At 46.5% G+C, this 24,326-nt stretch overlaps 1 long non-coding RNA gene across 19 annotated transcripts in view; it reads left to right on the forward strand.

Moving 5' to 3' along the window:
• Positions 1–23,587, forward strand: part of LOC132337167 (uncharacterized) — a 55,430-nt gene extending 31,843 nt beyond the window's left edge. For 4 of the 19 annotated variants that reach the window (XR_009489080.1, XR_009489079.1, XR_009489075.1 and 1 more), the window contains 17 exons: positions 4,055–4,139; positions 5,259–5,509; positions 10,183–10,346; positions 10,430–10,510; positions 10,588–12,150; positions 12,241–12,514; positions 12,617–12,899; positions 14,050–14,090; positions 14,174–14,254; positions 14,332–14,446; positions 15,374–15,414; positions 15,514–15,555; positions 15,650–15,820; positions 15,899–15,984; positions 16,065–18,016; positions 18,098–19,525; positions 22,375–23,587. This is a non-coding gene — a long non-coding RNA (uncharacterized LOC132337167). Of the gene's footprint in view, positions 1–4,054; positions 4,140–5,258; positions 5,510–6,541; positions 7,474–8,847; positions 8,996–10,182; positions 10,347–10,429; positions 10,511–10,587; positions 12,151–12,240; positions 12,515–12,616; positions 12,900–14,049; positions 14,091–14,173; positions 14,255–14,331; positions 14,447–15,373; positions 15,415–15,513; positions 15,556–15,649; positions 15,821–15,898; positions 15,985–16,064; positions 18,017–18,097; positions 19,526–22,374 lie in introns of those variants that run through there. The other 15 variants (XR_009489078.1, XR_009489074.1, XR_009489077.1 and 12 more) reach the window with 15 other exon arrangements.
• Positions 23,588–24,326: the final 739 nt, after the last annotated feature.

Here is a 24,326-nt window from a genome sequence, read left to right on the forward strand (position 1 = left end):
GTTCACAGTTTTTAACTCCCTGTGTTCTCAGAGGCGTATCCATGACCTCAGTGGGCAAACCAGGTGCCAATATTAAAATCTGAACACCGATTGGCATGACTACACTATCTCAAAAAAACTTCATTTCTTCTCAAACTACGACAGCTAGTTATAGTGGGGTTTTTAAATTTATTTCTAGTTGGGTTTATTTGAGATTTTAATAGGGTTAAATGTTGTGGGATCTTTGTTCTGTTGGTAATAGAAATTAGTTTTGTTTTGATATGCTGTGATGGGACAAGCGTGCCCTGCGTGCCGGTGCTGACCAGGGCACAGGATTTTTGTCATTCTCATGTGTCAGGTAAGTGAATTTATATGGTTTAATATATAGTTTAAAATAGAAATAAATATAAATTTAAAAATAAACATAAAATTAAAGTGGTAAACATAAAAATAGAAAACAAATAGATAAATATATAAAACTTAATATGTACAGTATATTATTGTAACATATAATAATATATTAAAATTATAGTCTAATATGTAAATACAAAGATACGTAAATATAGATTGTAAATATAAAAATATTTAAATATAGTTAAAATAAATTGCGGATTTTTTGGTTTTTATTATGTTATAGGCTGGGGTTTTTTATATATAATATAAATATAAATAATATAAAAATAGAAATTCAAATATACAAATATATAATATATATACTGATATCCAGAAATATTTTATATAAATAAATATAAGTAATAGAAATATATAATATAAAAATAATATATTTATTATATTTAAAGGTATTCTCTCTAATATATATATAATATCTAGAAATATTATAAATAAAATTATAAATGTAAATATGAATAGAATTATGAAAAATAAAATTATTTTTAAAATTTTAAATATAGTTTAAATAAAGGGGTGTCTGGTTTTTATTTGGTTATAGGCAGGGCTTTTATTTTAAATAATATATGTAATATAGAAATGTAAATCTAAATATAGAAATGCTTAATAAATATATAAAGATGTATTACTAAACTCTGAATATAAATTTAAATATAAACATATGTAAGTAAAATAAAGAGATTGACTATAGTTTATAAATAACATTATCGGGCCAGATAAATTATAAATATCCACGTGAATATAAATTTGAAAAATATAATTAAAAAATATTTAAATACAGTTGAAATTAAAGGGCTTCTTTTTGGCCTTTATTTGGGTAGAGGCAGGGAATGTATTTTAAAGAATATATGTGTTACACAAGTAAAAATCCTAAAACAGAACTATATTATCAATATGTAAAAATATCTATAAAAATATATAAATAATTCTAAGTAATAGGAAAAGATGTAATATAGAATATAAATTTATTTATAAATAAAAATGTATAGCTAAACATTATACATCAATAAATATAATAATTATACATTATAAATAGAAATGTGAATATAAATATTTAAAAAAATTAAAATATTTAAATATTTTTTAAAATAAATTGTTGGGGGGGCTTTTTGATCCTATTGGGTTAGAGACAGGGGTTTTTTTTCCTTCCAGGTTGTTTTTTGGCATTTATTTTAGAGGAGTTTTGGCAGGGACTGCCCCTTTTCTCTTTCTCCGCCTTCCATGGATGCAGCCCCAAGGCGCACGGCAGCCCCTGGCTGGGGTGGATGGCAGTGCTGCTGCCCTGTGGGCAGAGCGTGGTACTGCAGTTCACCGACAGGCAGCTGCGCCGCCGCCATGTTGGGAGTGGTGTGTCACAGATGTCACGGAGTCCCCTGACCTTCTCAAGTTGGTGGCAAAAAGGGTGGGATAATTGAAGACAAAGACCCCTCCCCCCCCCCCCCCCCCACCCTCCCCAACCCGGTCCGTTTAACCATATTGCCTGGACGGCACCCCGAGGCAGGCGCGGCCGCAGCGGGATTCTTTGTGGCATTTCGAGTGCCGTGGACACAGGCTGTGGGCTGTGCGACGCCGCGGGCGGGCGTATTTCAGCGGGTTTCTGACAGGCATCGGCAAAAACGCCTCTCTCAGCCGGGGTCCTCTCGCCCACTTTCCCGCCCTTGGGGAGCCGAGCCGCAAAGAATTCTTCCGAAGTGCCGAATCTTGACGACTGTAGCCGAAAATAGCCGAGTTCAGATGAAGAGCCGATAATAGCCGAGTGTAGCCAAAAATAGCCGATTGTATCTGACATTAGCTGAGTTTAGACGAAGAGCCGAATATGACCTAGTTTAATCGAACCGTGCCAAGGTCAGCCGAAGAGCCGAACCAATCCGAATTTAGCCGAGTTTAATTGAACAGAATCGAACGACGCTGCCTTCGGCCAAATCGAGCGAGCTCAGCCGGAACAAGGCAAGACCAGCAGGACCATATGACTGTACAAGATGGCGGCGCTCTGGCCATCACTTGGTGCAGTACAAGACAGTGGCGCCTTGGGCCGTCCGGGGTGCCGTAAAAGATGGCTTCGCTTCGTATTAACTTGGCGCCGTACAAGAAGGCAGCGCCTGGCTGTCACGGGGTGCCATACAAGATGGTGGCGCTCGGGCCATTATGGAGTGCTCTATAGGATGGCGGCACCCTGCTCATCACCAGGTGCCGTACAAGATGGCGATGGCTGCCTGCGTCACGTGACGCCGGATAAAGATGGCGGCTTTCAAGGCCGGGGATTTTTTCAGTTTGTGGTGCTTTTTGCGTGTCTTCCGCGGGTCCCCAGTGGCGGTGATGGCATTTCGGTTTGTCTGCAGCGGGCGGCGTCGCAGGAAATTATTTCTAGGCCCCGGTGTTGGTGTCGGCATTTTGATCAGGCAGCTGTCACGTTGGCTATGCCTTGGGGCTCAGGGCGTGGCCGGGGCGGGGCGCCGTATCGACGCGGTGACGTCATTGGGCGGTGCTGTGCCCGCAGTGCGCCGGGGCAGACGGTAGGCGGCGCTGTGCGGGCTCTCAGAAGATGGGTCCGGGGTGGGACGCAGTGGCAGCGGCCAGATTTTTGTGAGGGGTGCGATTGGTGGTGACTGATAGCTGTGGTGATAGATTGCCGGTTTATGCAATTACATAATCATGATGCAATTACCTCTTAGTTGTGTCTTTATTTGACTGGTAATGTAGATGGGAGTACTGATTATGTGGTTAATGGATATTGCTATTTGTTACTGATGGCTGGAGCAGTAATTGGGACCCTATAAAGTATATATTAAAAGCAATAAAAGCTATATGTCTGGTGCAGCAGTAGAAAATTTCAGGCTCCCAGGCAGTAAATAGTTTTCTTTAAATCATTATAGTTTGGGGTTATTTTACTCCCAGGGACCCTGAAAGTTTCTACTGCTGCTTTTTTATTCTAAAGCTAAAAAGGAAGATAAAGTTAGAACTACGGGGAAAGAAAGGTAGGAAAGAAAGAAAGTAGGGAAAGAAAGGGAAGAAAGAAATGAAAGAAAGGAAGAGAGGAAGGAAAGAAAGAAAGAAAGGAAGAGAGAAAGAAAGGAGGAAAGAAAGAAAAGTTCTTGGGTAGTATATTTACTATATATTTCCTCAGAGCAAAGGCCTTCTGCGGTTGCTGGGCTGTTCTCCCAGCTTGGAACACTTCACACTCGCTACAGCTTCCACGGATTGTCGTCCGTGGTTGTGGATTGGGAACATTGCCAGGGTGGGCATCACAGAGGGAGCATGGTCACACTGGGAGGTTTTCTGACACTACGACACTCCCACTCCCTCTAAGAAACTTCCCCTTCAAGGACTAAAACAGAACAAAAGTTGTGAAAGAAATGTAATTCCAAGAGGCAAAATAGTCTGCAAAAAACAAGTCCATGTGGGCCTGGATGCTGATCCCTACTGCTGGTCAGTGAGAGCATCTGACAGGTCAAACTGCTTTATTTAACAGGAAACTGGTTTGTTCCTTCTTGAGAGTAGGATCATTGCCTTTGCATGGGCAAAGTCACTCCAGGTTTTCCAGCTGGGAAAAGAGTTAGGGAACTCTTTTAAAACATAGTCCTGGAGGTCCTGTGCAGCTTGGCTTGGTAATACTGTGGGGAAATAGAAGAATATCCGTTCTGATGTTTCTCTCACCTTTCTTCCACAGCTGTTTCTGTATTCCTGACTTCCATTTACATCGGGGACATGTGGCTTGGAGCACAGGAGCCGGATATGTCACTTACCCATGTCAGGTTGGTGCAGGTTACGAATTGCAAGGTGACTTGGAAACTCGGAAACAAAGGGAAGAAACTGTTATGGCTCTTAGCAAAAAAAATTGGCCACATGTCTTGGTTTGGATAAGACGGGTGCCTGCTAAAGAAGGCAGGAGCTTCCCCTGAAATGGAGAATGCAAACCCTCCCCACCCCTCCAAATTGCTATGAATTTTAAATTAAGGGGCTCTCGGGCAAAAAAATACGGGAGCAGGAAATAACAGTTCTTTAATGGGGAAGGGGGAAAAAACTTAAAATGATAAAATAAAAACAATGCAGTACACTAAAATGACAGAGTCAGAAGTCAACCTGGCACCCTGTTGGTCAGGGTGCTGGCAGCAGTCCAATTGGAAAAGTGGCTGCAGTCCTCCTGAGATGTCAGGTGTGGTTCTGTTGGAGCAGGGGGTCCTGTAGAAAAAAGGGTGATTCTTCCTCCGCAGATCCGTGGAAGTAGAAGCAGCTGCTGTTCCTCTGGTGAATCCAGTGGAGAAGCTGTGCTGGTGTGTCAGAATCTCCTGATTATATCTGGATAGCAATGCTCGGCTCCTCCCTCTGGGCGAAGCATCTCACAATGGGATGTTACAGTTCTTATCAGCCATGCAGTGACATTCAATAGCCTCTTATCACGGGATGCCCCCTGCTGAGGGAGGAGTGATTGTGATCTCTCAGGGAGAGAGATAAGGGGAAATTGCCCACTTAACACCTAGACAACTGCCATACAGATGGTAATAGAAAACATCCTGCCTTGCAATCCAGAACACTACATTGGGGCAATAATTCATGGGACTGACATTCATCTTTAACATTCTTCTGTGCTCCGTCCTCATCACCGTGAGCCCTGAAAGCCTCCTGAGCTGTTCTCATACAGACCTACCTTGTTTGGTCACAAATTAGTATTTTATTACTGTGTGCAAACTCGGGGGGAAGATTTTATTCAACATCTCTCAGAGGGACATTAAAGCTCCAGTTTCCTTTTTCTTGAACAGTTTGAGAGACAGTACTACTTATATAATTTTTATTACAAGGATTTTTATCTTTTTGAAAAACCTGAAAGACTGTGCATGTGTGTGCCCTAAGTATCCATCCTCTCTCTAATACAGAACAGGAAAAAAAGGCTGCAGAGCTTCCTACAATGGGGTGTAAGTGCGAAGAACAAGGAGACAGAGGAAGACTGGACTCAGGAATCTGGACGGTCTTCCTGGGTTTAATAAGCTTGAATGGCACTTCAAGACATTTACATCAGACTTGGTTTATTTTTATTAAAAACAAACCAACAAACAAAAAAAACCCCTGATCCATCGCTGCCACTGCCATGTGCGACACAAACCCATCTTCCCTCTGCCTGGAACAGGTGAGAAATGGAACTAAACCCCAAAGGATTTTTTGCTCAGTGATTATACCTGAGTTTTATTGGGAACTCTCTGAGAAATCTGATACATTGTTCTTCATTGTGGCTGTGAGGGTAGTTGAGCATGCCAGTCCAGACTTGCAAACATGCAGTGCCAGAGTGAGAACCTTTGAATTGTAAACCAGGATTTATTCAACTGAATCACGACTGTGTGCTGTGCCCAGGTCCTTTGTACAAATATTGTACAGGGAAAAACCAGAACTGCACATTGCTTGTGATATGTATGGAATTTGGGGAGGGGGGGGGGGTTGTTAAATAAAATCGAGATGCAAATGAAGGAATTGCTTGTACATGTAAATATTCTTATCCTAAAGGAGCCCTCAGCTCTTTAAGAGCTCTTTAGTCCCGAGAGTTGAGTTAAAATTACATTTCTTTAAAAACCCGCAAGCCTTTTGGAGGTTGCAGTTTGTGTCATGTAGAATTCCTAGGGGCTGCCATCAAGAAATCTGTAAGCCAAATCCAGCTGAGCTCGGCCGAACTGAGCCGAGCTCTGCCGAACGACCAAACTGAGCCGAGTGTAGCCGATAATGGCTGAGGGTAGCCCGAAGAGGCGAGTGCAGGCGAAGAGCCAAATCTGGCGGAGATTTTCCGAACTGAGACGGGTTCAGACGAAAAGCCGAACGGAGGCGTGTTCGGCTGGATCGAACGAGCTCAGCTAAACAAAGCCGAGGTCGGCCGAACTGAAGAGAACCAAACCGAATCTTACGAGCTTGGCTTGGCCGAACCCAGCTCCACCGAACCCAGCCTCCTGCTTTCATGAGCATTATTTAGCGTGAGTGCGGTCACAACCTAAAGATCTCCTGCCCAACCCCGCGCTCCCGGTCATGTCCGTGCGACGGCCGGGCCGCCGGCGGGACGTGGCAGCAGGAGAGCCCCGAGCTGTGCGAGTTTAACGTGAGGCGGCGCCGCTTTCCCGCCTTCAGGGAGCTGAGCCAAACCGAACGCTCACAGCGGCTCCGAGTTCGGCCGAAGCGAGCCGAGCCGCGCTGAACGCGCAGAGCGGCGCCGAGTTCGGCCGAGCCGCCAAGAATTCTTCTCTAGTGCCGAATCTAGACGACTGTAGCCGAAAATAGCCGAGTTCAGACGAAGAGCCGATGATAGCCGAGTGTAGCCGAAAATAGCCGATTGTATCTGACATTAGCTGAGTTTAGACGAAGAGCCGAATATGACCTAGTTTAATCGAACCGTGCCGAGGTCAGCCGAAGAGCCGAACCAATCCGAATTTAGCCGAGTTTAATTGAACAGAATCGAACGACGCCGCCTTCGGCTAGATCGAGCGAGCTCAGCCGGAACAAGGCAAGACCAGCCGAACATTATGACCTCGGCCAAACCGAGGCGAAGCTTACAAGGCTGGCTGAACCGAAGTGAGCTCCGCCGAACCAAGCTGCCTGCTCTCGTGCCTGCTAATTAGCGTGAGTGCGGTCACAGCCTAACGATCTCCTGCCCAACCCCGCGCTGCCGTCCGTGTCTGTGCGATGGCCGGGCCGCCCGCGGGAAAGCCAAGCGTTGCTGAAGAATAGCTGAAAAAAGCCGACAATAGCCGAGTTTAGCCGATAATAGCTGAATTTAGCCAAACAGCTGACTCTAGCCGAGTGTCACCGAAGCGCCAGGTGTGAGCTGTGAGAATGATGGGGGCTCAGAGAAGCCACAGGTATGAGCTGTGAGGATCATGAGGGGCCAGCTCCTGCCGGGTGCCGTTTTAGGCGGTTTGCCTCAGCTCCCTTTTGCATGGAGCTACTGGAGTGGAGGGGTTTTTGAGAGGCTCCTGGGGCTGTCTCATGGAAGGAAGGTGAGGGCTTCCCACAGGGTCTGGGGGAACACCTGGATACACGCTTGGATACGTGGAGCATTGCTTAAAGGAGGTGCCGAGGGACAAAGCTTTGTGCCGGGAAGCGGCAGCCGAACAGGTGAGCCCGTGTGGATTTAGAGCGGGGACTTTTGTCCTTTCCCTTTTCAATTTCATTTTGCCAATCCCTCCCCGGTGCCCCGAGGAACAAAAATGGAGCTTATGAGGACAAAAGAAATTAAGGAAAGGGAAGCAGCTACTTTTCTTTTAATGTCTGTGTTTGAACCGGGGGGGACCCGCCTTCACTTGTGGTTTTAAGGGTGTTGTTTGAAGGAAAAGCTGCCTTTTCCAGGCTGTTAGGGGTATCACAGGGGTGACAGGGAATCCCTGCGTTCTATTTTAAGGGGAATGGGAAAAAATATCGTTGTGGTATTATGGGTTTGATTTCAAGGTAGCCACCCCATTTTCATCATCCTAAGGTTTAAATTGAGGGGGCAGCCCTGTTGTCCCTCCTTTTAAAGGGCTTGAATTGAGGTCAAAATCCCCCTTTCCCCATCATTTGAAGGCTTTCATTTGAGGAAAACCCCTTCTTTTCTGCTCTTATAGGGGATGAAATTGAAGGGGAGAACACATTTATTTGCCCTTGTTGAAGTAAGGTGAGCCCCGCCTGCGGGGTCCAGTTGCAGGAACCTCCAGCTCTCGCAGCATTTGCAGGGTTGCAATCGGGCTGTGCCTCTGCATTTGAGGGCGCTTCTTCTGCCCGTGGCCCGGCACCGAACGTTCCCGCTCGGAAGCCCTCTTGGCACCGCTGAGGCGGACGGGGGATTTGGCGCGGCTGGGCTGCCGCGGCAGTGCCAGAGCCGCGCAGGTGCGAGCCGTGCGGAGCCGAGGGGAGCTTTGCCGGGCTGGCGGGCGGGAGAGGCGGCATGGGCGCTGCGTTGGCCCGGCCGGTGCCGGCCGCTCTGCCCGCTCCGGTGCCGGCCCCGCCGGGCAGGGGGGAGCGGGCGGGTGGGCGGCGCCGCCTCTGCGAGGCGGAGGAGCCGCTTTCCTGCCGGGAGCCGCGCTCCATCCGGTGTCGGGAGTTCGGAGCCTCCCCGAGTCTCAAGCGCCACTGGTCCCGTGGCTCGCGTGACCTTCCCGGTGCCCCCCGCCCCGCGGAGCGGTTCCAGCCCGGATGCAAATCCCGGCAAGGGGCGCTGAGCGACACCTGTGGCTCGTCAGCTTCGGAGCGTGCTTGCCAAAGTCACTGAAAGGAGGAAAGGGGAAAAAAGCCCTGCCCCGACCTCGCAGGCTTTTTGTCTGTGGGCTTTATTGATTTTGCTCTGTAAGCGAGCTACAGCTTCAAATAATACCGTGTGCGTCTTCTGGACGCACACGGTATTATTTAAAGCTGTAGCTTTAAATGCAGTGTCCATGCATTTCGCACGGTGTCGTGAAACCGCCGGATAAGCGTTTTTTCGTTGCTGCGTTCATCCAGCGGCAGGGGCGGAGGGAATTGTGCATGGGGTGTGGCGAGCTCTTTTGGGCATGGGATTTTTGGTGGCGGTTTGGTTTTTTGTATCGGAGTAAAGTTGAGTAGTTCTAGAAGAAGAAACTACAGTTTTGGACACGGTTTTCGTTTTGGCTAATACATGAGACGTTAGGTAAAATAAGTCAAAATGGATTTTTTCTGTTGTTTGTGTTCGGCAACATAATTGAGAGAGGATTTGGTTGAGGATGAGAGAGGATATCCTATTATAATATCACTTTAGGACATTTTATTTGCTTATATCGTCGGTTTAATGCTCAAATTACAATATTTTAATTGTTTGTATACATTTAGATATACATACAGATAGATTATATTTAATGGCAATGGTGTTTAATAAATAGTGGCATTTATATGTGGCTTTTATTCATTTTTTGTGGTATATAGTGTGTTGGGGATTTTTTTTGATATTGTTTACTACTTGTAATTTAGTTTTTGTGATTTTTTTTATAATAAGTTTGGTGTATGATACTTTATAGTTAATTTTTATTTGTTTCAGTTATGTGTCTAGGTTAAATGGGATTATTGAAGGGTGAGTGGCTTTTGTTCTTTTTTTTTTGTGTGTTTTAGTTTATGGTGTATTTTTTGGATGGGAATTACAGTATTTTGAGTTGTTGGGTGTTGCTGGTGATGTATTGTTGAGGCGGTAATTGGTATTTGTTGGGGTGTTTTTTAAGAAGAGCTATAGATGGTTTTAGATATTTGAGGTCAGGTGTTTAATTGTTTTATGGTTTTTGGCTTCTATGGTAGTTATTTTAAATATTAATTTGAGATTTTTGGGTTTTAGAAATATTTGTTTTGGAGGAAGTTCATGTTTAGAATGTATGAGTTTTCAGGTTGTAATGGAATTTTTAAATTTTATTTTTAGTGAGGTTTTTAAGGTATTGCTGCAGTAAAATTTTGTGATGTTTTTGTTATGTTAGAAATAGATGGATTTTTATATGTTGTGATGACATTAGCATGTAATGGTGTTCAGAAAGGTTTTATAATTTTGTGGATTTTATGTGTTAGGTTAATGGTATTGTATAGTTAAGACGACATGCTTTTTTGTCTCATATTTGGTCAGAGGCAAGATTTTTTAGTTTAGGGATTTTTTGGCATAGATTTTACAGGTTTTATTAAGGTGATTGGATATGGGGTCTTTGTTATTACATTAGGTAGTGCGGTAGTGGGTAAGGGAGGTGGGTTTTTTTGGTGGAGTTTTTTTCGAGTTTTGTTTTTGAAAATTTATATATTTGTCTACTTGGGGTAGTGGTGTTTCTGTTGCAACTCTAAGTACCCATTCTTATTTGTGTGTTTTAGATGGTCCATGCATGTTATGCTGAAACTAAAAAACAGGCCAACTGACCTGGTTCTTCACTCTGGTGGGAACTCAGGAAGTAGCACAGGGCTCTGTGATGGAGCCTTGACCTTTTCCATTTGAAGGTGTCGCCTGGAGAGCCTTCAGGAACGGCCGAGGAGTTGCTGTAAGTTGGACAAGTAATGAAGGGGAGCCAGGGTCCCCTCAAGTTTCAGCAATGCCAAATCACTTTGTCTCTTCTTAACCCAGGCAGACCCCACGATGACAGTGGTGGCCTCCGAGCATGGCCATAGCGTGCGGCCTGAGGAGCCGGGCATTCTTAGGAGAGGGGTGAGTAGCAGACTTGTTGGGCTTTGGCTGCTGTGCAGCTAAAGTCGTGCAGTGATGTTTGTTGTTCCTGATTGTAGCGGAGCAAGGGACCACAGCCCGGTGACTGCGGGAAATTCCGAGCAGGCAAGGTGGCCTTCCTTCACACTGGACTTGGATTCTCATCCCCAATCTTCCAAGAGATAAGTCGAGGGCTGCGACCCTACCCCCCTGCCCCACGGGGGATGAAAGTGAGGTGCTGGTGTTACGAACGAACGAGGCCAGATTTCAAAAAAGGATGAAAAAGGCTCTCATTTATTTAAAAAAAAAAAAAAAAAACAGAAAGAACGGAGGGTCCAGGATAGGCTTGGACCCCCTCACAACAGCTCAAAGTGACAACGTGTATAGAACATGCTGGGTTCTCTCCCTCACGAGCAGCTCTCTCTACTCCCGGACCAGAAAAGAACCCCGCCCAACTGAAAACCCCTCCCTTTATAACACACCTTGCCCCAGGATTGGTGCAATTTGGATCCTTGCCCTGATTGGTGGAATTTTGGGGCCCCAATTGGCCCTTAACGGGGTTCATTCTGGGCCAATCGTTTCCTCAGGGCATCGAATGATTGCTTGGTGTCTTTGTCCAATCACCCTTCGCCCTGGTTTGCCCATTTGCCCCCACCAAATCCTGCACCATCCACATCAAACCCATCCACAACAAACACCCTCTTTTCCCAAAACTAACAGAACCAAGTCCATAACACTGGGAGGGCCTCTTGAGTGGCAGCTTTGGAGGCAGGGATTTGCAAGAGGTGGCCCCTTAGGCCGCGTAAAGGAAAAGTCAAAGTCACACGGTGCCGAGGTGCTCAGGGCAGAGCAGTCCCAGTGCATGTCACTTGTGTCCCTTGTCTATCGTGCCTTGTGTGTCTTTTGTGCGTCTCGTGTCCTTTGCCTTAGTCCTTTGAGGGGCTTATCTGAAACGCAGGTGTCCATCTTTGCAACTCAGATCTCTGTGTTCCTCGTCCCAGTGCCAATTCCTTCAAACCCTTGACTCAGGGGCCTGGCCAGGCATGGGCATAGCATCTTTCTTTAGAATCATCCAGTCAGATGTCTTGTAAAGTCTTGTTCTGAGCTGTTCTCGACAGCTGTGCATCACAGTGATCCATTCTAGCTGATTAGGACTTGTACAAATGCCAAGATAGGTAGAGGATTGTGACGGTAGCATTCTCGAGCGCCCATCTTTGTGATGCTTGCGATAAGTCCTTCGGTTAGCGTCGTGTTCCTTGAGGGTTCTCTGAGCCTCATGGGCTCGCCATCACTCTCACCCAGGTCATCTCGTCCCACCTTCTTCTGGTCATTGCTGGCATTCTTCTCGTCGAGAGCTTTCTCTCCCTGTTGTGTCCCCTCATTTGTCTTGTTCTGTGTTGCGGGTGTCTGGGTATTTGGCCTGAAGCTGCTCTGCCCTGCTGCACAGCCTGGTGTAGGTGTAATAGGACAAGTCCGGGGGCATGGGGATTTATAATGCAGAGTGTAGCTGGACTCTAGATGGGATTTGTAGATTGACACAAGATGTCTGGAACTCTTAAGTTATTCTGCAGCACTCTGACTTTTGTCCTCCCATTCTTTCAGGTGCTGCCAGATGAAATCCATGGCAGAGAGCCCCGTACCAGGTGAGTGGTTCCCCCGAGCAGGTGAGGCACCGTTTGTCTTGAGTCAGCAGCCACCTCCTGTAATTCCATGTGGTGTATGATGCCTCCTAGATAAAATCTGCCTCCAGTACCAGCTCAGGCTGCTTTGACAGTGCCAAGTGCTTCCTGCAAACTGCCCTGAGGAACCCAGGTTGGTGAGTTTTGTTTCCCAGGGTAATGGACCCACCTTGGTGTTCAGGGGCCTGTGGCCCTGAGTGGGCGGCCACCTCCAGAAAGCCTGCATGGCACAGGATGCCTCCCAGACCCAACCCACCGCCACCTGGAACTCAAGGTGCTTTGACAGTCCCAATTGCCTACTGCAAAATGACATCAGGAGCCTGGGCTGGTGAGTTTTGTTTTTTTCTTTTTGGGAAAAGGGCCCACCTTTCAGTTCAGGGGCCTGTGGCCCTGAGTGGGCACCCACCTCCTGAAATTCCACATGGCTCAGAATTCCTCCTAGACCGAGCCTGCCACCACTGGGAACTTCTGCTGCTGTGACAGTCCCAAGCACCTTCTGCAAACTGACATCAAGGAACTTGGGCTGCTGAGTTTTTTTTTCCCTGAGAAAAGGACCTGGTGTTCAGGGGTCTGTGACCCTGAGTGGGCGGCCACCTCTTGAAATTCCACATGCCGCAGGATGCCTCCCAGATCCAACTTGTCACCACCAGGAACCTGGGCTGTTTTGACAGTCCTAAATGCTTTCTGAAAACTGACTTCAGGTACCTAGGCAGGTGAGTTTCATTTCCCAGGAAAAAGGACCAGAGTTGGTGTTCAGGGGTCCGTGCCTCAGAGTGGGTGGCCGCCTCCAGAAATTCCACGTGGCTCAGAATTCCTCCTAGACCCGAGCTGCCACTGTCACTGGCTGGGGGCTATGTACAAATCACAAACAGGATGAGACTGCTAGGAACCTGCCTTGAGCTGTTTTATTTTTCAGCATCAGTCTCATTTCATAGTTATGGCAATGGGAAGATGCCAGCAGCTGACATCCCAGGCAGTAGAGCAAGAACTTATTGTTACAACTTACTTTAAAAGTTTTTTGACCAGTCACACAAAGCAAAAGCATATTGACAGTAGTTCTATTGAGCCACTATAAGCACAGGTACCTTTGGTTAAAACAGTGCTTGCTTCTTTTGAATATGATACATGCTTGTAAGACTTAAAACACAATGCACAGAGCTCCATTATTAAGCTTAGAACTTCCTAATATCTCTCTAGAAATGCTTCTCTGCAGCTTAGGCAGTTACGCTAGACAAGTGTTAATACACAGACCATTGTTCTATTTGTCCATACTTTGTATTTTAAAATAATTTCTCTGCTGACCTATCTCAAGGGTACTGCTTATCTCTAATCACAGTTCTGCTGTCTCTGAGAGCTTTCCCAAAACCTTTTGATATAGTGCATTCCCACAGTAATCACTGGGAACTTGTGCTGCTTTGACAGCCTTAAGCGTCTCCTGCAATCTGCCATCAGGAACCTGGGCTGCTGGGTTTTGTTTTCGAGGGAAAAGGGCCGGCATTGGTGGTCAGGGGCCTGTGGCCCAGAGTAGCCGGCTGGCTCCTGAAATTACACATTGCGCAGGATGCCTCCCAGCTGGCAGCAGCGCAAACTCAAGCTGGTTTGACGGGACCAATATATCAGCAGTCAAGGTGAGGTGGGCAAGGTGACCATTGAGTAGCATAGAGAAGCAGTTGTTATTGCTCAGGTCTCAGGTTTCCGGTGCAACTCTAAGCATCCATTCTTGTTTGTGCGCTTTGGGCAATCCACTTGGAGTATGCCGAGCCCCCGTCCCAACCATCCATTGGACCGGGTCCGCTGCTCTTGTGCGCCCTGCGGAAGTATCACAGGACTCAGTGATGAACCCTCTGCCTCTTCTATTTAAAGGTGTCACCCGGGTAGCCTTCGGCAACAGCTGAGGGGTTGCGGTGAGTCAGGGAAGTAGGGAGAAGGAGGGAGGGTCCACTCAGGTTTCAGCAATGCCACATCACGTCTTCTCCTCTTAACCCAGGCGTACCCTGTGACGACGGCATCAGCCTCTGAGCGCAACCGAAGCGTGCAGCCCGAGGAGCCGGGCATTCTTAGGAGACTGGTGAGTAGCAGAATAGTTGGGCTTTGGCCCATGTGCTTCTGTGGTAATGCATTGATGTTGGGTTTTCTTTAATGCAGTCAGCTAAGAAACAACAGGAAGTTGTTGAACCACAGTGCTAGCAGGAACTTCCCAGATGTTGAGGCCACCTTCTTTTGCACCTGACACGGAACGGCAACCCCAGATGTCTGAGAGGTAAGTAGAGGGCTATGACCCACTGAGGGGATCAAAGCGGGGTGCTGGGTAGGGACCCACTGGGAGGGGATTTTGAGTCTGCTTTGGAGGTGGGGATGTCCAAGAAGTGACCCGTTAGGCCACATAAAAGGAAAGCGTCACTTTTGATGGCAGATCTGAGGTGTGCAGGGCAGAGCAGTCCCGGTGTGTATCGTGTCATTTGTCTATCATGCATTATGTGTGTTTGGATTTGTCATGTCTTTTACCTTAGGTCTTTGAGGGGCCTATCAGAAACCCTGGCATCATTCTTAGCATCTGTGATCTCCACATTCCCTGGTCTGGCACCAATGCCATACTACTTTTGACTCAGGAGCTCAGACTGGCATCAGAATCGCATCTCTCTTCAGAAGCATCCAGTCAGATATCTTCTCAGGTCTTGTTCTGAGCTGTATGGACAGCCACACCCCACAAGGATCTGTTATGACTGATTAGGCCTTGTAAGAATGCAAGGTTAGGGAGAGGATTCTGACCGTAGGATTCTCAGGCATCCATCTTTGCAGTTCTTGGATTAAATCATTCAGTTAGCATCTTCTTCCTCCAGGGTTCTCTGAGCCTCATCAGCTCACCATCGGTCTCACCTCGGTCATCTCATTTTGCATTCTCTCAGTCCTTGCCAAGAAATTCCTGTCCATGTTGCGTGCCCATTGTTTGTCATGTCCTGTCCTGTGTCACGGGTGTCCACACACATTTGTGTGGACACCCGTGACAGAGCTCTGTGCTGGAGCTGCTCTGCTCTACTGCATAGCCTGCAGTAGAAGTCCCAGGGACTTGAATTTTGTAATGTGGGATGTAGTTGGACTGTAGCTGGGATTTTTTTGATGGACACAAGATGTCTGGAGCTTTTAAGTTATCCTGCAGCCCTTTGACTATTGTCCCAACTTTTTTCAGATTCAAAAGGAATAAATCTGTGCCAGAGGGCCCCATCCCAGGTGAGGGACTTCCCTGAGCAGGTCAGTCACTGTTTGTCTCTGCAGAGGAAGTGTAAATGGTGATCCTGTTACAGCTCTGTTCTTTGTCTCTCTTTTTAGGAAGTCAAGGCAGAGAGCAGCAGTCAAGGCTAAGTGGGCAAGGTGAGCATTGAGTAGTGTACAGAAGCAGTTGTTATTGCTGAGGTTTCACTTTCTGGTGGAACTCTAAGCATCCATTCTCATTTGTGCGCTTTAGGCAATCGATTCAGCATATGTCCAGCCCCCATCACCAACCGGCCGATGCACCGGGTTTCCTGTAAATGTGAGCCCTGTGGGAGTATTACAGGACTCTGTGATGATGAAGCCTTCAAATTTTCTATTTCATGGTCCCATCCTGGTAGCCCTCAGAAATGGCCCAGGACTTGCGGTGAGTGGAGGAGGTAGGGAGGAAAAGCGAGGCTCCACTCAGGTCTCAGCAATACCAAATCACCTTGTCTCCACTTAGCCCAGGTGCACCCTGCAGCAATGGCCACAGCCTCCGAGCAAGTCTGAAGCATGAGGCCCGAGGAGCTGGGCATTCTTAGGAGAAGGGTGAGTAGCAAAATTGACATGTTTTGGCCGCTGTGCTGTCAACATTGTGCACTAATGTTTGGTTTCCTTTCTCTTGGCAGAATAAGAGACAATAGCCTGGTGTCAGTAGTGACTTCCCAGAAAGCACGTCCACTTTCTTTCGCACCCGGCACAGACCAGCACGCCCACCTGTCAAGAGATAAGTAGAGGGCTAAGACCCCCAGTGTGGAGAGTTTTGTGGAGATGTGGCTTGAAGAGAAGGGACATGATAAAATACAGCTGGTAAAGCAGTAGGCCTTGAGCAGAAGGCCTTGGGCAAGGCCACAGTATCCTTGAGCAAGAAGTTATACGATAACGGGATGCAGAAGCAGAAACTAGCTAGTGGGGGGAGAAAACATAGGCATCCTGAGTATGTGGCAACAAAGGTGGAGCTGACCTTTTATAGTGAACCAATAATGAGCTTTAGTTTTGCAATATGTATGAGCCTTATTATCATTGTTATAAGAGCACGCATGTTAAATCAATAAACTGAGACTTGTTGATCATCATTGGATGTGCTTGTCTCCCATCGACTCTGTCACCCCTGAGGGGATGAAAGTGGGGTCCGGGTCGCGACCCACTGGGAGGGGATTTTGTTTCGGCTTTGGAGATGGGTATGTCCAAGAAGTGGCCCCTTAGGCCCTGTAAAGGGAAAGCGTTACTTTTGATCACAGTGCTGAGGTGCGCAGGGCAGAGCAGTCCTGGTGTGTATCCTGTTACTTGTCTATCTTGCATTTTTTGTTGTTTGTGTATCTCCTGTCTTTCATTTTAGCCCTTTGGTGCCAAGGTTTCTGACTGGCCCCTCATTCTTAGCATCTGTGATCTCAGTGTTCCTTGCCCTGGCACCCATGCCATTGAAATTTGGACTCGGGAGCTCAGACAGGTATCAGCATTGCATCTTTTTACAAGCATCCAGTCAGATGTCTTCTCAGGTCTTGTTCTGAGCTGTATGGACAGCCCCGCCCCACAAGGATCTGTTATGACTCATTAGGCCTTGTGAGAATGTGAGGTTAGGGAGAGGATTCTGACCGTAGGATTCCCAGGCATCCATCTTTGCAGTTCTTGGATTAAATCATTCAGTTAGCATCTTCTTCCTCCAGGGTTCTCTGAGCCTCATCAGCTCATCATCGGTCTCACCTTGGTCATCTCATTTTGCATTCTTTCAGTCCTTGCAGTCATTTTCCTTGCCAAGAAATTCCTATCCATGTTGCGTGCTCATTGTTTATCACATCCTGTCCCATGTCACGGGTGTGCGCACACATTTGTGCCAGAGCTGCTCTGCCCTGCCGCATAGCCTGGTGCAATAGGAGAAGTCCCGGGGACTTGAAGTTTGTACTGTGGGGCGTAGTTGGACTCTAGATGGGGTTTGTAGATGGACACAAGATATCTGGTGCTCTTAAGTTATCCTGCAGCCCTTTGACTTTTGTCCTAACTTTTTTTTCAGATGCAGAAGGATAAAATCCATGGCAGAACACCCCATCCTGGGTGAGGCATTTTCCCCTGAGCAGTTCTGTCACTGTTTGTGTCTGCAGAGGAAGCATAAATAGTGGCTGTTACAGCTCTGTTCTTTGCCTTTCTTTTTAGGAAGTCAAGGCTGAGTGGGCAAGGTGTGAGCATTGAGTAGAGTACAGAAGCAGTTGTTATTGCTGAGGTCTCAGTTTCTGGGGCGGCTCTAAGCATCTACAATTTTTTTTTTTTTTTAGGTGATCCACTTGCAATTTCTCCTGGCCGAGCATGCCCATGCCAGCTGGGTGCAAGCTTAAGGTATCAGTGTGGCATACTTTTCAGATTAGGGAGGTTGTGTTTTCACAGTATCTCAGCATGCTTTTCTGCTTTGTTTCTTTGCAGGTGCTTTTGCCGCTCTAGGCATGCCAAGGAACAGACCAGAGCAGGGGAGTCTGTGTTTAGGCAGGGTGACTCATAGTTGAGTTTTATGCAGCAGCATGCTAAGCGTGTACCTTTTCTTTTTACAGGTATCTTCTGGGCAGCCTCTGGAAGCAAATCAAGATTTGAGGTGAGCTGGGGCAGCGGTGCGGAGGAGTCCCGGGGATTACTCTTTTTGAGGGCGATAGTCACCTTTTCTCTTTTGTCTTAGGTACCCTGTGGAGGTTTGTAGCCAAAGTTTGGAAACGGCAGCACCGAAGCACACGTGGAGAACGTCTCGACGTCCACATCCAACCGATGACGGATTTTGTCCACTCATTTTCCAAAAGCTAAGTGTCGGGGCCAGTAGTTGGGAGAAGGGGAAAAACCTTTACTATCACAGGGGGCAATTTGATGTCAGCTTAGCGGAGAGGTCTGTAGTGGGACAGGCTCTCTGGAAGTAAAGGGAGAGGGTTTCTTCTCAGCCTCACCAGAGCCTTTGCCGGGCAGGGCAGTTCTGACCCATCTCCCCATTCTCGTGAACTTTGCGTCATCAGCCTTCTTCGACTCGATATTGTCATGGATCTTTCACCCGAGGAACTCACCTTCAGGTCCGGAGCTACGGCCTCGGTCAACTGGCAGTCTCTGCTTCCTTCTCTAGGCCTATGGAGCCTCTCGAGCATCTTCTTAACTGCTTTGGCACTAACTTCTTTTAACGAGTTACATTTCATCATCACGTGCTATTGTCATAGGGCTTTCTTTCCTTTGGCATCATCAGCCCCTGGCTCATCTTGTGCTAGGAATCTCGGGTCCATAAGGTTAAAGTGCCAGGCGGTTTCCACTTGTCTCTGTGTTATGTCATCTGTGTCTATGTTATGTCGTCCGTGTCTGTGTTATGTAGTCTGTGTCCACTGTCTTCCATGTCATAGGCCTTTGTTCCATCTTGACGCTTTATGGGCACTATTTTGTGCCATATTGGCCATATTTTACTCACGTTCCTTCACTTACTCCAGCATCTTTACATCCTTACTCTTTGAGACAGGAAGGATTACACAAGATGTTCTCATCCATCTTCCTTCTCACTACCAGCTTTGGTAGTGCCTTTTTTTCCATGCCATTCTCTTGGACTTCTAGAGGGAGTGTCTTACAGCCTCCTCATGTGGCTGCAGTAGTTCTGTAGGTTCCATCTTCTCAAAGGGTATAGGGCTCAAGAATTAATCTTCCAGAGAGTTATCTCAAGTCCTGGCTTATACTATATCTACCTGTGTTGGCTTATATTGTATGTACTTACACTGTATGGAAGTGCCTTGCCTTATATTGTGTGTACTTACACTATATGTACACTTGCACTGTATGCGTCGGCTTATATCGTGTGTACTTATATTGTACCTTTTATGATTGAAGCTGCCCTGCCCTGGCACGTAGTCACAGCTAGGTAGAACAGTTACAAAAACTTTACTGTTCATCTGTCTTCTATGGGATTTTGGGTAGAAAATTTATTGGTCCAGAGTGGGGACAAGTCCTAGCCGTCAGCCACTTGTTGACCACTTCCTCTTGTCTTACAGGCCTCCGAGGCTACTGATTTCCCCAGAATCTACCAATTTGACGTCAAGGAGCAGCAGCCAGAAGATGCGTCGAAGCATGTTCTCCAGTGTTTCAAGTAAGGGCTGCAGTGAGCATGTAAGTTGGAAGCATGTGTTAGCCTGTGTGAGAGCATGTGGCTGGCTGGCTGCGTCTGCTTGTCTCTGCATGTGTGAGTGCATGCTGACCGGATCTAACCTTGTGTGTATGACCTTTGCCTTTCAGGTTTTTCAACTAATTTCTAAATTTAGAATAAAAAATCCCCAGCTGGGGTTTGCCCCCCCCCCCCCCCCCCCCCCCCCCCCGGCTGGCTTTTTTTTTTAATCTCGGTCCTGGTCGGTCCATGAGGCAACATTCATCCCCAAAGTTTGGGTGCAGACCAGCCGGGAACCGGGGTTTTTGTCAGGCAGGAGGATTTTTTTGAGGCTCCTGGGAACCACGTTCCTGAGAACCAATGATTGCCGGGGTGTAATTTAGCAGTTGTGATGAGAGCAAGGGTGAGTTTGTGTGTAGTCTGAACGGGGTGTTAATGGTAGATGAGTGTTGTTTTCTGTGTGCTTTTGTTGTTTTGGGTTTCCTGTAACAATATATCAACATGTAATGAAAATATGAAAAAGGTTATCATAGTGTGTTAATGTGTTTTGTGTTTTATTGCTCTGTATTGTTCTGTATTTGCATTAGCTGCTCCATTTCCCTGTATTGCTCTATATGTAAATTAGACTTTTACCAGTGTGTTTATAGATTGTATCTGCACTTGCATTTGTATACACTGTTTCCATGTATTTTGCTGAAGTGTAAATAAAATTATTCATTTAATAAAGTTGAATCAACCCTAGTAAAGATAACCCCTGCCCTCTCCCTTCCGCTACCGTGGCTCCTGCCTTTTTTTGGTGTGGTTTTGTCCTTTTTTTCCACTGTATTTCTTCCTTTTGCTCCTCATTTTACTTTTCTATTTCTGACTTGACTTAATTTCCATCTGTGTCTAACCCTTTGTTTCTGTTTCTCACTCTTTCTAGCTCTGTGTCTCTGCCTCTGTAACTCTATTTCCATATGCTTCCTTTTTTCTGTTTGTGCATTTCACTATTTGTCTGATTGTATTTATTTTTCTCTCTTTTGTCTATACTTTGCACCTTATTTCCTTTTCTCTATAACTTTAACTCTTCTTTCTTCTTTTCCTCTCTGTGTTCTCCTTTTCCTTGATTTGTCTTTTTTGCTCTTACTCTTTTCCTTTACCACTCTAACCCTAAGTTTCCACTTCAATCCTAACCACTTTCCTTTCCCTCTATCTCCTCTCCTTCTTCAGTTTCTCCCACTCCTTTTCTTTTCCCTCTAACTCCTCTCCTTCAGTCTTTCCACCATCCATTTCCTTTAACTCTCTTCTCTTCTTTCAAGTGTTTCTTCCCTCTCTTCTTATCAACCCTTTCATTTTTCTATTTTCTCTCTCTAGTTTTATTTCAATCTTTGTTTTCCTTTCTAGCTTTAGAATAAAAAAGCAGCAGTAGAAACTGTCAGGCTCCCTGGGAGTAAAAGGAAAAATTTAAAAAACCTAAAACCACGATATTTACTCCCCAGGAGCCTGAAATTTTCTACTGCTGCACTAGACATATAGTTTTTCTGCTTTTTCTACATCCAGTATAGGACCCAACCCACCTTGCAGCAATCAATGATGACCGGTAGCCACCGCACGCACCCATGCACCCTACCCCACACCCATCCCCTACTGGTCCGCACAGCACCCCCCGCTGTCCCAAGCCGTGTGTTACACTCACAGCGACCCCTGCCGTTGTACACAGTGCCCTGCAGGCACAGCGCCGCTGCGTGAGGTCAGCGCAGCGACCCGCACCAGGAAGGACCACTAAGGCACAGATGACCGGGCAGATGCCTGATCAAAACTCCGACCCCACTGCTCACTCTAAAAACAATTCCCCGCTCCGCCTCCAGCTACGGGTGAACCAAAACACGATCATCAGCACTGCAGAGCAGCAGAAGGCACACAAAAAGCGCCCAAAACCGAACCCCGCCCCCCCCCCCCCCCCCCGTGCCGAACGCCGCCATATTGCCCCACACCACGTGATCCCCTGGGCGCTGCCAGGTTGCTTCCGCACCATGTGACGCCGTGGGGGCCGCCATATTGCTCCGCCACACCATATTGCAATGGACCACGTAATGACATGGGGGCCGTCATTTTCCAGGGATAGGGGGGGTTGGGTTTTGGGTAGGAGTTAAGGTTAGGGTCACATCCCCAGGGTCCGGGTATCTGATTAAATCTGACCTTTGGAGCCCTTAGGACTTGCTGGGTCCCAGTTGCTGGTAGCTTTCATTGTAGAGAAATCCAGCAAAGTTTGCCAATTTCTAGCTTGGCACTGCACAGTCAGCCAGACTGAGTGGCCGCAAATGGAGACAATTTTCTGTGGGGAAAAAGACATCATTTCTTCAGGGTCTTCGTGTCAGATTCAAGGTCGCCTTTGTTGATCTAAGAACGTCCTGTCTCCTAGTTGCTGGCATCTGTATTGTTAGAGAAATACAGCAAATTTGCCACTTTCTAGCTTGACACATCATGGTCGCCAGAGAAAGTGGTTTCAAACAGAACCATTTTCCATGGGAAAAAAAAGTAATTTCCCCAGTATCTGGGTGTCCGATTCCAGGTGGCCTTTGGGGCTCTAAGGACTTGATGGGTCTTAGTACTGGCAGCTTTAGTTTTGAGAAAGATGTGACCACATGACCAGGTCAACTCTGCGGTGGCTGGCTAGAAATTGGCAAATTTTGCTGGATTTCTCCAAAACTAAAGCTGCCAGCAACTAAAAACTAGCAAGTCCTTAAAGCCGTGAACAACGTCTTCAACTCCCAGGGCAAGATCGGTGGATATTTCCTGTGCTGGAGCAGTTTCTTCTGGCGAGAAATAATAGAAAAGTTTTCTCTATGATGCAGGCGCCATGAGATGCAGAAATCGGAGAAACATAACTATCCGAAGATGAGCGCCAGTTTAGGCTCCAAGTTTCAAAGATCTCAATGAATTTCTAGGGCAAGATCCGGGGATGTTTTCTGTGCTGACATAATTTCTCCTGGCCAGAAATTGTGGAAAAGCTTTCGCGAAGATGCAGGCGACAGGACACGCAGAAAACGGAGATACGGAGCTCTCCGAAGGTAAGCCCTTGTCTTGGGCGTCTTTCGGCAGAAGGCGCTCTCTGGAGCACTCTGGGACCGGCACAATGCTCAGTGCGCGAAGAAGCCGCCTCTTCGCCGCCTGGATTGCTGGATGAACAACCACAAGCTTAAGACCTCATTGCCCCATTTATGCTGAGGTTTGGGCTCTCCCGCAGGATTAATAGCGCCGTTCTTTCTCTAGGTGTTGCTGCTTGTCAAGCTTTGGCTACTTTTAATAAGTTGGGAGGCTGAATGGTCAAACAACTAAACTTAACATGAGCTATTTTCATCAGATGCTCACTGACATAGATAGTGTTAAAAATGTCACACAGCAAAATAGTGCTGCTTTAGATTTTTTGTTGTTAGGACATATGCACGAGTGGGAGGAATTTGAAGGAATGTATTTATGAACCTCTCTGACCATTCTGCAGCCAAACTCAAACAATGACGAGATAATATGAAGAAATTGACTGAGAATGAGTGTGGTTTGCATGAATGTTTTGTGGGATGGGAAAGAAATGGATGGTTGAAAGATCTTGTAAAGGGAGCATTGTTATTACTAGTAGTCGTTATTATATTGCTTTGTGGTATTCCATGCATCATGACATTGGTGAGCCTCTTGGTTGAAAATATGGTGGAAAGGGTCTGGTTGGTGCAAGAAGAAGGGGGAATTGTAGGAATGTATCTCAACCACTTAGACTACAAGGTGCACCAACCATCCAGCTCGGAATTGTTGTTATCAGAATTTTCTCAGGGCCCTCTGGAATTCATCAAGGTTACTAAGACATAAGCCGTGCTAGAATAAAAAAGGAGAAGGTGTGAAATCAAATTCCAAGACTGCAAGAACTTGATAACGGGGGGCGGCAAAGCACCTGAACTGTAAGCAAACACATCTTCTGAGAGGTGCAGGCAGAATGCGTGTACAAATGAGTGTGCAGAAAGTTAGGATGTGTAAATGCATGATGTAAACAATAAATGGCTTCTGCTTAGTCCTCTTGGTCCGTTGTCCAGGAGTCCTGAATTTCACATAAGTGATACTTACTAAAAGTGCTCCGATTTTACTGATAGAGTTTCTGCCTATACTATGATTCGTGGGAATAATTCTTTCAAATCCTTCCCTTGCTGACATCAGGAAGTTTCATCTTTTCCTGATTGTACTGGTGGCTATACATTAGTTATGAATAGACCACAGTCCAGGGACTATGGTCTCAGCTAGCTAAAACTAACTAAAAGCAAAGGAGAGCTCTGTCCTGCTGTCTGTTCGTCCGCAGACCACATAGTCCAGGAGCGGGAATGTGGAGGAGTGAGTGCAGTATCTGAAAACAAACTGGACACTTCTTCTCTCCCCCTTCACTCTCTGAAACAAGTCTTAAAGGTGCAAAACTTATTATTCAGCATAAACAGAACAAGACGAATGGGGATTCAAGCATCATATAGTCAAGCTAGGACAACTCCTTCTTTCTTTCTCCCTCTCTTTTCTATTCTTTTCCTCTCCTTAATTCCTTTCTGGAATGCTGAAAATGTGATGGAACCAAGTGGGAAAAATTATCTGGATATCTCTTCAGCCACTGTGTCCTACAAAGAAGTGGGAGTGTGCCAAACAAATTCCCCTTACTCCGTGTTGCCACTAGGAGTATGTTGGTAATTACCCTCTGCGTCCCAAAACTAACAATGTAGCAATTACAAAGAATTGTAGAAATGAACCAATTGATTGCTGGCATAATTTTACTTTGGCT

Source organism: Haemorhous mexicanus, chromosome 21, assembly GCF_027477595.1.
Source record: "Haemorhous mexicanus isolate bHaeMex1 chromosome 21, bHaeMex1.pri, whole genome shotgun sequence".
Taxonomy (NCBI): Eukaryota; Metazoa; Chordata; class Aves; order Passeriformes; family Fringillidae; genus Haemorhous; species Haemorhous mexicanus.